This window comes from Aegilops tauschii, chromosome 6 (genome assembly GCF_002575655.3).
Source record: "Aegilops tauschii subsp. strangulata cultivar AL8/78 chromosome 6, Aet v6.0, whole genome shotgun sequence".
Classification (NCBI taxonomy): Eukaryota; Viridiplantae; Streptophyta; class Magnoliopsida; order Poales; family Poaceae; genus Aegilops; species Aegilops tauschii.
In genome coordinates this window covers 86,711,631-86,729,257 of record NC_053040.3, presented here as the reverse complement: position 1 = coordinate 86,729,257, position 17,627 = coordinate 86,711,631, and the positions used below count along the sequence as shown (strand labels likewise).

General features: G+C 46.3%; 1 long non-coding RNA gene across 1 annotated transcript; it reads right to left on the bottom strand.

Moving 5' to 3' along the window:
• Nucleotides 1-16,011: 16,011 nt before the first annotated feature.
• On the bottom strand, nt 16,012-17,219 carry LOC120967391 (uncharacterized). Its single transcript, XR_005761188.3, has 2 exons — nt 16,577-17,219; nt 16,012-16,320 (listed from the first exon to the last, which is right to left on the bottom strand). It is a non-coding gene; the product is annotated as an uncharacterized lncRNA (long non-coding RNA).
• Between the last annotated feature and the right edge of the window lie 408 nt (nt 17,220-17,627).

The following is a 17,627-nucleotide window of genomic DNA, read 5'->3' as shown; positions in this document are numbered from 1 at the left end:
AGGCAATGATGCAATCTGGGTCATAGTGGACACCTTAACCAAGGTAGCTCACTTTATCCCGATCAGAACCACATATCGAGTGGATCAACTTGCACAACTGTATGTATCCAGAATAGTCAGTCTGCATGGAGTACCCCGAACAATCACTTCTGACCGGGGGTCACTTTTTACCTCCGGTTTTTGGTCACATCTCCATCAAGCCTTGGGGACAGCGCTAAAATATAGTACCGCTTATCATCCTCAGACTGATGGACAGACTGAGCGGGTAAATCAAATACTCGAGGATATGCTACGAGCATGTGCTTTAACCCAAGGACCTAAATGGGAAGACTGCCTGCCGTATGCCGAGTTCTCTTATAACAACAGCTTCCAGACCAGTCTAAAGATGTCACCTTATGAGGCTTTGTATGGCAGTAAGTGCCGCACTCCTTTAAATTGGTCTCAAACTGGAGATAGCCATATTTTTGGAACGGATCTCATGATGGAAGCTGAGAAGCAAGTCAAGGAAATCCGAGACAGATTGCAATTGGCCAAATCGGGACAAAAGAGTTATTATGATGCAAAGCACCGACAGATCAGTTTTGAACCCGGAGAACACGTATACCTCCGAGTCACTCCTATGGAAGGAGTCAAGAGATTCCAGACTCGTGGAAAGTTGGCACCCAGATTTATTGGTTCATTTCCGGTTATGTCCAGAGTGGGTACTGTTGCATATCAATTGTAACTACCCCCCGAATTGTCGGAAGCGCACAATGTGTTTCATGTTTCACAGTTGAGGCGATGCATATCGCCGCCTGAGAAAAAGACTGCTATGCCTAAAATAGAGTTGGCAAAGGATTTAACATATGAAGAGAGACCGGTCAGAATTTTGGATCAGATGGAAAGGGTCACTCGTAGTAAAGCAAGGAAGTTTTACAAAGTTCAGTGGGAGCATCACACAGAGGCAGAATCGACCTGGGAACGAGAAGAATTTCTAAAGGCACATTATCCAGAATGGTTTTCCCAAGCAACTGAATCTCGAGGACGAGATTCATCCTAAGTGGGGGAGGTTTGTGACAGCCTGGTTTTTGCCCTCTTCTTTTTGTCTGATTTTCATTTAATTTGGTTTTGAAATCTGGAGTTTTGAATCTTTTCATATAGACTTAAACACTTGGGTACCCCTTGACTTTCACCCAAGTGTCTCATTTCCCTCTCTAACTATCATTTTCTCTCTGGTTCACCTCAAAATAATATTTTGAATATTTTTCTTAAATGAAAAATATTCATTTCCTTCTCTTAAACCCTAGCTAGCTCAATGTGCTCCAAAGCAACCCCAATTTTTCTTGCCCACAAAAATCTGAGAAAATTCCCAAATATTCTTTGAACCCTAGGGCACCTTCCTGAGAAAAAATATTTCATCACTTTTTGGAATATTTTTGCTACAAACAATATTTTCTGTTCTGGACAGAAATGGTGGTTTCTACAACAACTACCACTTTACTTGCTCTATTGTGGCTGATTTTTCTTGTGAATGATCACCTTAGTAGATGATTGCTAACCTCCAAAGCCCAGCTCCCAACTCTCAGTAGTTTGACCACAGTAATCTCTCAAAGTTACTGACCAGAAACTTACCAGGCAGTTGAAATCCATTCTACTGCGTCTGAGCTCAAACTAAAGCGTGGTAACCTCTCAATCTACCACAAACTACACGCCAGACATGAAGTTTGGGCTTAGGTCAGCCTGGGGTCAGAGTTCACGCGGTGACCGCGTTCGTCCAGGCGTGCTGGCATACGGCCGACGCGCTCTGCGTCGTGCCCGCGCCTCTGTTGCTCGCGTGATCGCTTCCCCGCCTGCCAAACCTTGCCAAACTTCACCACAATCATCATCCCGATCTTCTTAACTCCCTGCTGGCGCTCAACGATGCCGGAGCTCGCCGCAGCGAGCACGGGCGCGGTCCGGCCAACGCAACAGTGGTGTTGCACACTGTGCTCGTCGTCACCCTCTTGCCCCTGTGCTCGTCTCCGCTCGCCCACAGTTCCCGCGTGAGCTGCGTCGCCTCCCCCCTCGCTCACTGACGCCGTTCGTCGCCGGGCGCCGTGTCCAGGTGTCCTCCGGTGGAGCCCGATCCCCTCTCGACGCTCGGCTATAAATAGAGCCCTCGCAGCCTCCTCGAGCATCATCCACTCCTCACACACACTCCACGATCTTGTAGAAAGTCATAGCGCGGCCGGGCAGGCCATGGGCCGTCGTCCCCGAGCTCGAGCTCGCCGGCGATCCCCTCGGGTCGTCTCCGCAGCTCCAGCCCCTCCCAGGCTTGGGCCACCTTTCCAGGGCCTCCGCCGTGCCTCGGTGGTGCCGTTCCGCCAGGTTGGAGCCCCTGGTGTCGCCTCTAGTCACCGTCGTCTTCATCTCCGGCGACCACTGCTTCCTGTCGCCACTGGAGAGGTCGTTTCCGACGCCGTCCGACCACCCCTAGCTAACCTACGGGTACGGGCAGGTGCGCCTCCGTCTCCTCTTTCGATCCCTCGCTCTAGTTCGGGCCAAGAAGTCCTCCTCGCCGGCGTGCGCTCCGGCGAAGCCGTGCCGCCATCTGTTTCCCTCTCCCCCTCCGTCTCACCTGACTAGCGGGGCCCGCTAGTCAGCCACTCTGTACGCGCGCGAAGCGGTACAAGTGGTGGCGCCCGCGAGGTTTACGCCTTCGACGTCACCCCCAGTTCTGTTTTATTTAAATTCAAATTTAATTCTTTCCAGAGAGCTTCAAACACCCAAAACTTTTTAACCATAAGTCCAAATGAATTGTTTCGTTTTGCATTGTGTTCTTTACGAAGAAATCTAGCAGCCCACCAAAAATGAGATTTTTCTCTGCTGTCTAGATTTTCTAGTGAATTTCAGAAGGGTTCTTGATGTTTTCTTTTGGTGTTTATAATTATTTTCAGAGAGTGAAGCTTGTCTTGAGGATCACCAGGAGGATTGTGAACCTCATCTGCACTAAGGAAAGCCACAGCAACATTTTCATGGGGCCATTGCAATATTTGTGATTTTTCAACTTGAATTAATGATTTAATCCATGCATTTAAATCACTAGTATGTTATTTATATTCTGTTTGGTTGCTTGTTTAAGTTGATATGCTTAGTTTACAGAAGTTTGAAGCTAACTAAGTTGGTTAAATAACTAGAAGAAATAGTTGTTATGAAGAAGTAATATGGTTATGGATAGAAGTAATTATTTTGAGTTATTTTCTTGGAGGAGAAAAATGATAAATTTACTAAGTAAAGATTCTGTTTAAAGTGATGATTAATCATAACTAGAGAAGTGTTATGAGTTGTGATGTTTATGCTTAGTGTGGATATAGTTGACCCAGTTATTTCCGATGATATATGATGCATATATTCGTGTTGCATTTTCATGGCATATTATGACACCGGTTAACTTCACTTTAAGTTGAACCTGATAATAACTCAACTTGAATATCTCGTTGACCGGGTCATGGTGCCACTGAATCGAGTTTTCCTAGTGCAACCACATTTGCCTTTATGGGAAGGCCTTTATTCGATCCGTTGTCATGCCTCTGGTCGGTGCCTCCAACGAGGGAAGGTTATGGGCGTGCGGTACCCTGGCCCGGTAAACAGACATAACCTTGTGTGCCCGTTGTTGATGTTATGGTACCTTGTCCCCATTTGGGACCGTTTATGTTTTGCCACGACAGTGGCAGTTGGTGTCTTTGGTAGACACGGGGCCACTCAGGACTAGCCCTGTGGGGAGTGAGTCGGAGTGGCCGAGAGAGTGTCATGGCAATGGAGGGGTTTCGTCGGAATGCCGTTGGTCCACCCGAATGGGAGTGTGAGGCCATGGGTTCCGTGGTGTGGGTACAATGCGCTACCTCTGCAGAGTGTATTAAATCTATCGATAGCCGAGTCCACGGTTACGGACACGCTCAAAAGTAGGTCACACCATGGGTGAACGTTTAATAAATTTTGCACTCTAAGTTATGAACTTTGCACTGTTGATGATGGTGGGTAGACCATCTTGGTGTCGGAGACCAAGTGTTGGTCATGGTTGTGATCGCCGGAAATATCACCGTTTGAAACCAAGTGTTGGTCATGGTTGTGATCGCCGGAAAGATCACCGTTTGGTTACGAGGTAACCCGATCTAAGACCACAAGGTTGGTCCGTTTGTGATCCGAGAGCGATCACCGTAGGTAAGCAAGTCCGAGGGGCTTATATCACAAGAGCCTGATCGCAACATGTTGGATATATTGTTGCATTATTAAACAATTGGTTAAATATCATGATATTGTTTGTCATTATGTTTATGCTTGTTGTGAGCTTGCAAGTACATTCAATGTACTGACCTGGCGTGTCATGCCAGATTTCAGGAAAGTCTCGTTGGAAAGGAGTGCTATCCGAGTCTAGATCGTGTCCACATCGGTGTCCCTGTGCTATGGAGTTCCGCTACGACGTTGTTCCGCTGCCACCTAGTTGTTCTGATCGAGGCCCCTTTCTGTTCACTAAATAATGTACATATTGTTCAGCCGCACCGTGTGTGCCGCTTGGCCTCGCCACCTGTTGTAATATAAACCATGATCCGCTAGCATCAATAAAGCGGTTGTTTTCTGTACCAAGATGTTGTGTGTTGCCAGAAGACATGGTCTCTGGGCTCGCAATGCATGGTAAACCAGTTGCTCTGAGCCGGGGTGCCACAGTATTTCCACGCATACGCAAATGATAGGCATTGGAAATGTGCGATCCTTAGGTTGCAATCGGAGCAGGGGCTCTTGCTGCGCCAATCAGAGATTTCGAGCCACCTCTACGATTTTTACATCAACCTGATGGGGACCAGGGAAGACCAGAGAGTGGGCCTGCGCACAGACGTATGGTTACCCTCCCAACGGGTCCTTGACAGTGAGAACGATGAGTTGGGCTCGCGTTTCTCCCCAAGGAGATCGACGATGCGCTCCTTAGCATGAAATCAGACACGGCACCGGGACCTGATGGGTGTGTTGGGGAACGTAGCAGAAATTCAAAATTTTCCTACGTGTCACCAAGATCAATCTAGGAGATGCTAGCAACGAGAGGGGAGGAGTGCATCTGTATACCCTTGTAGATCGCGAGCGGAAGCGTTCAAGAGAACGGGGTTGATGGAGTCGTACTCGTCGTGATCCAAATCACCGATGATCCTAGCGCCAAACGGACGGCACCTCCGCGTTCAACACACGTACGGAGCGGGGACGTCTCCTCCTTCTTGATCCAGCAAGGGGGGAGGAGAAGTTGATGGAGATCCAGCAGCACGACGGCGTGGTGGTGGAAGTAGCGGGATCCGGCAGGGCTTCGCCAAGCGCAAGCGGGGAGGAAGAGGTGTCACGGGAGGGAGGGAGGCGCCAGGGCTTGGGGTGCTGCTCCCATGCGCCTACCCACTATATATAGGGGTGGAGGGCGCTGGTTTCTTGCCCTCCAAGTTCATTGGGGCGTTGGCAAAGGTGGGGGAAAGAAATCCCATCATTTCCCTTCCCCACCGATTGTTATCCCCCTTTTTTAGGGATCTTGATCTTATCCCTTCGGGATATGATCTTATTCCTTCTAAGGTGGGATCTTGGTGCGCCTTGACCAGGGGTGTGGGGCCTTGCCCCCACTACCCACGTTCATGTGGGCCCCCCCATGCAGGTGGGCCCCACTTCGGAACCTTCTAAAACCTTCTCGGTACAATACTGAAAAATCCCAAACATTTTCCGGTGACCAAAATAGGACTTCCCATATATAAATCTTTACCTCCGGACCATTCCGGAACTCCTCGTGACGTCCGAGATCTCATCCGGGACTCCGAAAAACTTTCGATTAACCGCATACTAATATCTCTACAACTCTAGCGTCACCGAACCTTAAGTGTGTAGACCCTACGGGTTCGGCAGACATGCAGACATGACCGAGACGACTCTCCGGTCAATAACCAACAGCGGGATCTGGATACCCATGTTGGCTCCCACATGTTCCACGATGATCTCATTGGATGAACCACGATGTCAAGGATTCAATCAATCCCGTATACAATTCCCTTTGTCAATCGGTACGTTACTTGCCCGAGATTCGATCGTCGGTATCCCAATACCTTGTTCAATCTCGTTACCGGCAAGTCACTTTACTCGTACCGTAACGCATGATCCCGTGGCTAACTCCTTAGTCACATTGAGCTCATTATGATGATGCATTACCGAGTGGGCCCAGAGATACCTCTCCGTCATACGGAGTGACAAATCCCAGTCTCGATTCGTGCCAACCCAACAGACACTTTCGGAGATACCTGTAGTGCACCTTTATAGCCACCCAGTTACATTGTGACGTTTGGTACACCCAAAGCATTCCTACGGTATCCGGGAGTTACACAATCTCATGGTCTAAGGAAATGATACTTGACATTAGAAAAGCTCTAGCAAACGAACTACACGATCTTGTGCTATGCTTAGGGTTGGGTCTTGTCCATCACATCATTCTCCTAATGATGTAATCCTGTTATCAATGACATCCAATGTCCATGGTCAGGAAACCATAACCATCTATTGATCAACGAGCTAGTCAACTAGAGGCTTACTAGGGACATGTTGTGGTCTATGTATTCACACATGTATTACGGTTTCCAGTTAATACAATTATAGCATGAACAACAGACAATTATCATGAACAAGGAAATACAATAATAACCATTTTATTATTGCCTCTAGGGCATATTTCCAACAGTCTTCCACTTGCACTAGAGTCAATAATCTAGTTCACATCACCATGTGATTAACACTCAAAGTTCACATCGCCATGTGACTAATACCCAAGAGTTTACTAGAGTCAATAATCTAGTTCACATCACCATGTGATTAACACTCAATGAGTTCTAGGGTTTGATCATGTTATGCTTATGAGAGAGGTTTTAGTCAACGGGTCTGCAACATTCAGATCCGTGTGTGCTTTACAAATCTCTATGTCATCTTGTAGATGCAGCTACCACGCGCTACTTGGAGCTATTCCAAATAACTGCTCTACTATACGAATCCGGTTCACTACTCAGAGGCATCCGGATTATTGTCAAAGTTTGCATCGACGTAACCCTTTACGACGAACCCCCTTTCCACCTCCATAATCGAGAAAATTCCTTAGTCCACTAGATACTAAGGATAAGTTCGACCGTTGTCATGTGATCCCTTCCTGGATCACTATTGTACCCCTTGAGTAACTCATGGCAAGGCACACTTCAGGTGCGGTACACAGCATAGCATATTGTAGAGCCTATGTCTAAAGCATAGGGGACGACCTTCGTCCTTTCTCTTTCTTCTGCCGTGGTCAGGTCTTGAGTCTTACTCAATACTCACACCCTTTAACACAGCCAAGAACTCCTTCTTTGCTGATCTATTTTGAACTCATTCAAAATCTTGTCACGGTATGTATTCATTTGAAAGTACTATTAAGCATTTTTGATTTATCCTTATAGATCTTGACGCTCAATGTTCAAGTAGCTTAATCCAGTTTTCCATTAAAAACACTTTTCAAATAACCCTGGATGCTTTCCAGAAATTCTACATCATTTCTGATCAACAATATGTTAACAACATATACTCATCAAAAATTCTATAGTGTTCCCACTCACTTCTTTGGAAATACAAGTTTCTCATGAACTTTGTATAAACCCAAAATCTTTGATCATCTCATCAAAGCGTTCATTCCAACTCCAAGATGCTTACTCCAATCCTTAGAAGGATTGCTGGAGCTTTGTATACTTGTTAGCATCTTTCAGGATTGACAAAACCTTCTAGTTGTATCACATACAACCTTTCCTCAAGAAAATCATCGAGGAAACAATGTTTTGACATCCTATCTGCAAGATTTCATAAATAATGCTGTAACTGCTAATATAATTATAACAGACTCTTAGCATCGCTACGAGTGAGAAAGTCTCATCGCAGTCAACTCCTTGAACTTGCCGGAAAACATCTTAACATCACATATATAAAACACTTACCATCATTGTCTGTCTTCCCTTTAAAATCCATCTATACCCAACAGCCTTACGACCATCAAGTAGTTCTTTCAAAGTCTATACTTTGTTTTCATACATGGATCCTCTCGGATTTTATGGCCTCGAGCCATTCGTCGGAATCCGGGCCCACCATCGCTTCTCCATAGCTCGTAGGTTCATTGTTGTCTAGCAACATGACTTCCAAGACAGGATTATGTACCACTCTGAAGTAGTGCGCATCCTTGTTGTCCTATGAGGTTTGGTAGTGACTTGATCTGAAGTTTCCTGATCACTATCATAAGCTTCCACTTCAATTGGTGTAGGTGCCACAGGAACAACTTCCTGTGCCCTGCTACACATTAGTTGAAGTGACGGTTCAATGACCTCATCAAGTCTCCACCATCCTCCCACTCAATTCTTTCGAGAGAAACTTTTCCTCGAGAAAGGACCTGTTTCGAGAAACAATCACTTTTGCTTCCAGATCTGAAATAGGAGGTATACCCAACTGTTTTGGGTATTCTATGAAGATGCATTTATCCGCTTTGGGTTTGAGCTTATCAGCCTGAAACCTTTTCACATAAGCGTCGCAGCCCCAAACTTTAAGAAATGACAGCTTAGGTTTCTCTAAAGCATAGTTCATACGGTGTCGTCTCAACGGAATTGTGTGGTGCCCTATTTAAAGTGAATGCGGTTGTCTCTAATGCCTAACCCATAAACGATAGTTGTAATTCGATAAGAGACATCATGGTATGCACCATATCCAATAGGGTGCAGTTATGATGTTCGGACACACCATCACAATATGGTGTTCCAGGCGGTATTAGTTGTGAAACAATTTCCACAATTTCTTAATTGTGTGCCAAACTCGTAACTCAGATATTCATCTCTATGATCATATACAGACATTTTATCCTCTTGTCACGACGATCTTCAACTTCACTCAGAAATTACTTGAACCTTTCAATAATTCAGACTTGTGTTTCATCAAGTAAATCTACTCAAATCATCTGTGAAGTAAGAACATAAGGATATCCACTGCGTGCGTCAGCACTCATTGGACTGCACACATCAAATGTATTACTTCCAACAAGTTGCTCTCTTGTTCCATCTTATGAAAACGAGGCCTTTCAGTCATCTTGCCCATGTGGTATGATTTGCATGTCTCAAGTGATTCAAAATCAAGTGAGTCCAAATGATCCATCTGTATGGACTTTCTTCATGCACATATACTAATAGACATGGTTCGCATGTCTCAATCTTTTAAAAAACGATTGAGTCCAAAGATCCATCAACATGGAGCTTCTTCATGCGTTTTATACCAATATGACTCAAGTGGCAGTGCCACAAGTATGTGGTACTATCATTACTATCTTATATCTTTTGGCATGAACATGTGTATCACTACGATCGAGATTCAATAAACCATTCATTTTAGGTGCAAGACCATTGAAGGTATTATTCAAATAGATAGAGTAACCATTATTCTCCTTTAATGAATAACCGTATTGCGATACACATAATCCAATCATGTCTATGCTCAACGCAAACACCAAATAATAATTATTCAGGTTTAACCCCAATCTCGATGGTAGAGGGAGCATGCGATGCTTGATCACATCAACCTTGGAAACACTTCCAACACATATCATCATCTCACCTTTAGCTAGTCTCCGTTTATTCCGTAGCTTTTATTTCGAGTTACTAACACTTAGCAACCGAACCGGTATCTAATACCCTGGTGCTACTAGGAGTACTAGTAAAGTACACATTAATATAATGTATATCCAATATACTTCTGTCGACCTTGCCAACCTTCTCATCTACGAAGTATCTAGGGTAGTTCTGCTTCAGTGACCGTTCCGCTCATTTCAGAAGCACTTAGTCTCGGGTTTGGGTTCAACCTTGGGTTTCTTCACTAGAGCAGCAACTGATTTGCCGTTTCATGAAGTATCCCTTCTTGCCCTTGCCCTTCTAGAAACTAGTGGTTTTACTAACCATCAACAATTGATGCTCCTTCTTGATTTCTACTTTCGCGGTGTCAAACATCGCGAGTTGCTCAAGAATCATCATGTCTATCCCTGATATGTTATAGTTCATCACGAAGCTCTAATAGCTTGGTGGCAGTGACTATGGAGAACCATCACTATCTCATCTGGAAGATTAACTCCCACTCGATTCAAGTGATTGTAGTACTCAGACAATCTGAGCACATGCTCAACAATTGAGCTTTTCTCCCTTAGTTTGCAGGCTTAAGAAACTTGTCAGAGGTCTCATACCTCTTGACGTGGGCATTAGTCTGAAATCCCAATTTCAGTCTTTGGAACATCTCATATGTTCTGCGACGTTTCAAAACCGTCTTTGGTGCCACAATTTTAAACCATTAGCATCACACACTGAACTATCACGTAGTCATCAAAACGTGTATGTCAGATGTTTCGTAACATCTACAGACGACGCTCGAGGTTCAGCACACCGAGCGGTGCATTAAGGACATAAGCCTTCTGTGCAGCAATGAGGACAATCCTCAGTTTACGGACCCAGTCCGCATAATTGCTACTATCAACTTTCAACTAAATTTTCTCTAGGAACATATCTTAGTAGAACTAAAGCGTAAGCTACGACATTATTTGCAAAGACCTTTTGACTATGTTCATGATAATTAAGTTCATCAGATTATTTAATGAACTCCCACTTAGATAGACATCCCTCTAGTCATCTAAGTAATACATGATCGGAATCGACTAGGCCGTGTCCGATCATCACGTGAGACGGACTAGTCATCATCGGTGAACATCTCCATGTTGATCGTATCTACTATACGACTCATGTTCGACCTTTCGGTGTCTTGTGTTCCGAGGCCATGTCTGTACATGCTAGGCTCATCAAGTCAACCTAAGTGTTTTGCTTGTGTTCCGAGGCCACATCTGTACATGCTAGGCTCGTCAACACCCGTTGTATGCGAACGTTAGAATCTATCACACCCGATCATCACGTGGTGCTTCGAAACAACGAACCTTCGCAACGGTGCACAGTTAGGGGGAACACATCTCTTGAAATTTTAGTGAGGGATCATCTTATTTATGCTACCGTCTTTCTAAGAAAATAAGATGTAAACATGACAAACATCACATGCAAATCATAAAGTGACATGATATGGCCAATATCATCTTGCGCCTTTGATCTCCATCTTCGAGGCGCGGCATGATCACCTTCGTCACCGGCATGACACCATGATCTCCATCATCGTGTCTTCATGAAGTTGTCTCGCCAACTATTACTTCTACTACTATGGCTAACGGTTAGCAATAAAGTAAAGTAATTACATGGCGTTTTCATTGACACGCAGGTCATACAATAAATTAAGACAACTCCTATGGCTCCTGCCAGTTGTCATACTCATCGACATGCAAGTCGTGATTCCTATTACAAGAACATGATCAATCTCATACATCACATATATAATTCATCACATCCTTTTGGCCATATCACATCACATAGCATACCCTGCAAAAACAAGTTAGACATCTCCTAATTGTTGTTGCATGTTTTACGTGGCTGCTATGGGTTTCTAGCAAGAACGTTTCTTACCTACGCAAAAGCCACAACGGTGATATGCCAATTTCTATTTACCCTTCATATGGACCCTTTTCATCGAATCTGATCCAACTAATGTGGGAGAGACAGACACCCGCTAGCCACCTTATGCATCAAGTGCATGTCAGTCGGTGGAACCTGTCTCATGTAAGAGTACGTGTAAGGTCGGTCCGGGCCGCTTCATCCCATAATGCCGCCGAATCAAGATAAGACTAGTAACGGCAAGCAAATTGAACAAATCATCGCCCACAACTACTTTGTGTTCTACTCGTGCATAGAATCTACGCATAGACCTGGCTCATGATGCCACTGTTGGGGAACGTAGCAGAAATTCAAAATTTTCCTACGTGTCACCAAGATCAATCTAGGAGATGCTAGCAACGAGAGGGGAGGAGTGCATCTACATACCCTTGTAGATCGCGAGCGGAAGCGTTCAAGAGAACGGGGTTGATGGAGCCGTACTCGTCGTGATCCAAATCACCGATGATCCTAGCGCGGAACGGACGGCACCTCCGCGTTCAACACACGTACGGAGCGGGGACGTCTCCTCCTTCTTGATCCAGCAAGGGGGGAGGAGAAGTTGATGGAGATCCAGCAGCACGATGGCGTGGTGGTGGAAGTAGCGGGATCCCAGCAGGGCTTCGCCAAGCGCAAGCGGGGAGGAAGAGGTGTCACGGGAGGGAGGGAGGCGCCAGGGCTTGGGGTGCTGCTCCCATGCGCCTCCCCACTATATATAGGGGTGGAGGGGGCTGGTTTCTTGCCCTCCAAGTCCATTGGGGCATTGGAAAGGTGGGGGAAAGAAATCCCATCATTTCCCTTCCCCACCGATTGTTATCCCCCCTTTTTAGGGATCTTGATCTTATCCCTTCGGGATATGATCTTATTCCTTCTAAGGTGGGATCTTGGTGTGCCTTGACCAGGGGTGTGGGGCCTTGACCCCACTACCCACGTTCATGTGGGCCCCCCATGCAGCTGGGCCCCACTTCGAAACCTTCTAGAACCTTCCCGGTACAATACCGAAAAATCCTGAACAATTTCCGGTGGCCAAAATAGGACTTCCCATATATAAATCTTTACCTCCGGACCATTCCGGAACTCCTTGTGACGTTTGGGATCTCATCCGGGACTCCGAACAACTTTCGGTTAATCGCATACTAATATCTCTACAACTCTAGCGTCACCGAACCTTAAGTGTGTAGATCCTACGGGTTCGGGAGACATGCAGACATGACCGAGACGACTCTCCGGTCAATAACTAACAGCGGGATCTGGATACCCATGTTGGCTCCCACTTGTTCCATGATGATCTCATCGGATGAACCACGATGTCGAGGATTCAATCAATCCCGTATACAATTCCCTTTGTCAATCGGTACGTTACTTGCCCGAGATTCGATCGTCGGTATCCCAAAACCTTGTTCAATCTCGTTACCGGCAAGTCACTTTACTCGTACCGTAAGGCATGATCCCGTGGCTAACTCCTTAGTCACACTGAGCTCATTATGATGATGCATTACCGAGTGGGCCCAGAGATACCTCTCCGTCATACGGAGTGACAAATCCCAGTCTCGATTCGTGCCAACCCAACAGACACTTTCGGAGATACCTGTAGTGCACCTTTATAGCCACCCAGTTACGTTGTGACGTTTGGTACACCCAAAGCATTCCTACGGTATCCGGGAGTTGCACAATCTCATGGTCTAAGGAAATGATACTTGACATTAGAAAAGCTCTAGCAAACGAACTACACGATCTTGTGCTATGCTTAGGATTGGGTCTTATCCATCACATCATTCTCCTAATGATGTGATCCCGTTATCAATGACATCCAATGTCCATGGTCAGGAAACCATAACCATCTATTGATCAACGAGCTAGTCAACTAGAGGCTTACTAGGGACATGTTGTGGTCTATGTATTCACACATGTATTACGGTTTCCAGTTAATACAATTATAGCATGAACAACAGACAATTATCATGAACGAGGAAATACAATAATAACCATTTATTATTGCCTCTAGGGCATATTTCCAACAGGGTGGCCGGTGGCGATGTTCAAGCACTTTTGGCCTCTGTTGCGCGAACCCATCTTCGAGGTGTGCAACGGATTTATGCGTGGCTTAGTTGACATTGCTAGGCTAAATTTCGGCGTGCTCTCGCTTATTCCCAAAGTAGCCGGGGTGGACAACATACATCAGTACAGACCCATCGCGCTTATTAATGTTCCTTTCAAGATCTGTGCTAAAGCCTGTTCCACACGTCTCATCCCGATCGCTCATCGTACCATCAGCTGATCTCAATCGGCCTTCATACACGGACGTCACTTTCTAGAGGGCCCGTTGGCCCTGCAAGAAACCCTACACGAGCTAAAACGTACGAAAGAACCAGACATTCTCCTCAAACTAGATTTCAAAAAAGCGTATGACCGCGTCAATTGGGACTTTTTGCGCCAAGTTCTCATCAGCCGAGGTTTCTCGCCTGTTTGGGTTCATCGAGTAATGCAGTTGGTCTCGAGGGGCCAAACTGCAATCTCGGTTAACGGAGAAGTAGGGCAGTTCTTCCGGAACAAACGCGGACTGCGTCAGGGTGACCCCATGTCCCCGATCTTGTTCAATTTCGTCGTCAATGCTTTGGCAGCAATGCTGCGGAGAGCCACCGAGGCTGGACACATCAAAGGTGTTTTGGGACACCTTATCCCAGGGGGGATATCCCACCTGCAGTACACGGACGACACGCTACTGCTGTTCCAGCCAGATCTCCACAGCGTGGCCACAGTCAAAGCCCTCCTTCTTAGCTTCGAGCTCATGTCAGGGCTCAAAATCAACTTCCACAAATGCGAAGTGCAGCCCATGGGCTTAGAAGCGGAAGAGGGCAGGCGTATCGCGGACTTGCTCAACTGCAAAGTTGGCAAGCTTTCGTTTACTTACCTTGGTCTTCCATTAGACGCCAAGCGCATCAGATTGATGGTTGGGCACCGCTTTAGACCAAGGTGGGAGGGCGGGTCTTCCCGTGGAGGGGCAAATTCCTCTCCTCCGCAGCCAGGTTGGTTCTCACGAACTCGAGCCTCTCCTCGCTGCCTCAGTTTGCGATGGGTCTCTTCCTCTTGGCTGAAGGTGTTCACGCCAAGATGGACACACCGCGTTTGCGATTATTCTGGGAAGATTCGGGGCCAAAGCGCAAATACCACATGGTTAAATGGGCCGCGGTCTGTCGCCCCAAAGACTTGGGGGGCCTCATGATCACAAACACGAGAATCATCAACATTGCAATAATGTGCAAATGGATTTGGAAGATATCCCAAGGGGCGACCGGCCTGTGGGTCGACCTGCTGCGGGCCAAGTACTTCCTGAATGGGAACTTTTTCGAACGTGCGGCTAGGGGCTCACCTTTCTGGAACGACCTCCAAATGATTCGTCCGGCATTTGCCATTGGGGGCAAGTTCATCATCGGCGACGGTAGATCGGCCAGGTTCTGGCTTGATTATTGGGTCGGATCCCAACCTATCTGGTCGGAATTCCAGGACCTTTACGCTTTGGCCGTCAACCCGAACCAATCCGTGGCCTCGGCCCTTGCCACGTCCCCCCCCCCCCCCCCCCCCAACGATCCACTTTCGTCGGGACCTCAATGGGCAAGAACAAGCGAACCTAGCAACGCTGCTCGTGCTTATCAGCCCGGTGGAGCTGTCCACGTCCGCGGACTCGGTGACTTGGGCTGTCACCACGTCCGGCAAGTTCTCGGTCCGTCCCTTCCGATGCCTAAGGGGCTGTGGAACGCGCGCCTCCCGCTGAAAATCAAGGTGTTTTTCTCGCAGCTGTTCAGGAACAGACTACCCACCTCTGAAAATGTGGCCAAATGGCAAGGTCCGGCAACCGGCACGTGTGCGATTTGTAACATTGCCGAGGACGCGAACCACGTTTTCTTTCGGTGCCCGATGGCCCTTTTTGCCTGGAGCGCGGTCCGGACCGCGGCTGCCGTTTCTTGGGATCCGCGGTCTTCCAATGATCTTACGTCCATCCTCGACTCCTCCCAAGGGAGCAACAAACGCGTGCTGTGGAGTTGTGTTGGGGCACTGTTCTGGGCATTATGGCTTACTACGAACAAACTAGGATTGAGGGGATCTTCCCGACTCATCCGGCGAACATAATCTACAAATGCAACTTATTCCTGCAGCAGTGGAGTCCGTTGGCGAGGCGCAGGGATGCTGAGAAGATGAAGCAAGCTCAAGACCATCTGCGCCAGGTGTATGTTTTGGCTAGGGAGCCAGCCGCCACTTCCCCGTCTTGAAGTGGCCCTTTTGGTTTGTGTGCGAGCCTACGTGCTCAATGATCTGGCCTCGAGCCATGTAATTCTTCACTCGCACTCTTTTGGCCACTAAAACCCTAAACTTTCCGTGTCAGTTTGGCCTGAGCTTCCGTGGTCTTGTAAGATGACAAGGTTGGTACGCTGTCTACGTTGAGAGCTTTATTAATTTAAAGCCGGACGCCCCTAGCGTCTTCGTTTAAAAAAATGATGTACTCTATATATTATTACCCTTTGTGGATGAATACAAGTGTGATGCATCCCAACCTCATCTCAATTCTCAACAAGTTATTTCCTCACGCAGCAGCACGTGCCACCATGCTCTGCCGTGCAATAGCTTGCATCCATGTCGTAACCCTGAGTTCTGCAGTAAAGCTTGCACACTCCGTCGTAGTTTGGTGGCGGCGTGGGCGCGCAGGTTTTCGCCCGTACACACATCTTGGTGGTACCTATTTATACGCATGCACGACCCAGTCAGCACATAATACTCGATATATAACGCAAAATAAATCAACTGGGGACTTTGCCTGAATAAACAATTAGTCACCCCCTTCACTATTATAGGATGTTCTAGTGACTTTTTTTTCTGATTTAAATGTATATGAATGTATTTTACTGTGTTTGTTCACTCATTTCGGTTTGTATGTAGTCTATATAAGAATATGTATAAGGCATGTTACATTTGTGAAAATAGGGAGTACGTACCTTCTGCATGGCAGGAAATGATGGTGGTAGACATGGCCAGGAGAGCCATCAAGCACAGAACTGCAGTGTTGTCTCTGGTGCGCGTCATGTTGGTGATCCTTTTCTTTGTACCGTTGGTGTCCTTCTGTAGCGACGATGTCACCGGAACAGGGCGTGCTAGTGTTTATATAGATAGAGATAGGAGAATGGATTAATGTCATTTTATTATTTCCTGTATTAACGTGCTGGCAAATACTTTAAATCAATTTTCGCCCATTATATCTTCATGTACTTATCCTTTCCTTATCAACGCGCTGGCAAATACTTTAGAATCAATTTTTGCCCATTATATCTTCACGTATTTATCCTTTCCTTATCGATGCGCTGGTAAATGTTTTAGAATTAATTTTTCCCTATTATATCTTCATGTATTAATCAGTTCCTTATTAACACGCGGGCAGATGAGATAGCCTCCTGGATTATGTCTTGCCTTTATTAGTGTACTAATTAATTGCTCGTGTGTTGCACCAAATGACGTACTTATTTTAGTAGTTCAACGCGAGTCGTGTCTACCATATAATAGTTGTTGGTGGAGTTCATCTTCAAACAAAAATACCAAGTTCTGTTCAATAAAACCACCTTAGTGAGTAGTGACCGTCAACAATGTATCTCTAAGTCCGATGATCGATCAAATTGATTTTTTCGCCCAAGTTGAGTGAACACCCATGTAAGATTATCAAATATAGTAAGTTAATTGTGGTAAGGGACAGAAATTTTGTCCATTATAGGCTTGTTTAGAATCATGAAGATTTCGTAGATGCACATGTTTCGTAGATGGTTGAAAAATTGCCCAAATGGACATGGCGGGCTTGGACACCCTAATTTCAGATGGTTGAACATGGCTTTTGGTGTGTGTTAGCTATGGCTTCGGGGAACTGACAGTGTTCGACCTTGGGGGAGTATCTCGCAGTAGTTTTCGTGGATGTGGGGGATGGTAGATCCTCGTTCTTTCGGGAAGACACGTGGTTGCACGGATTTCAGACCCAGGAATTCGCCCCACGCCTTTACAAGA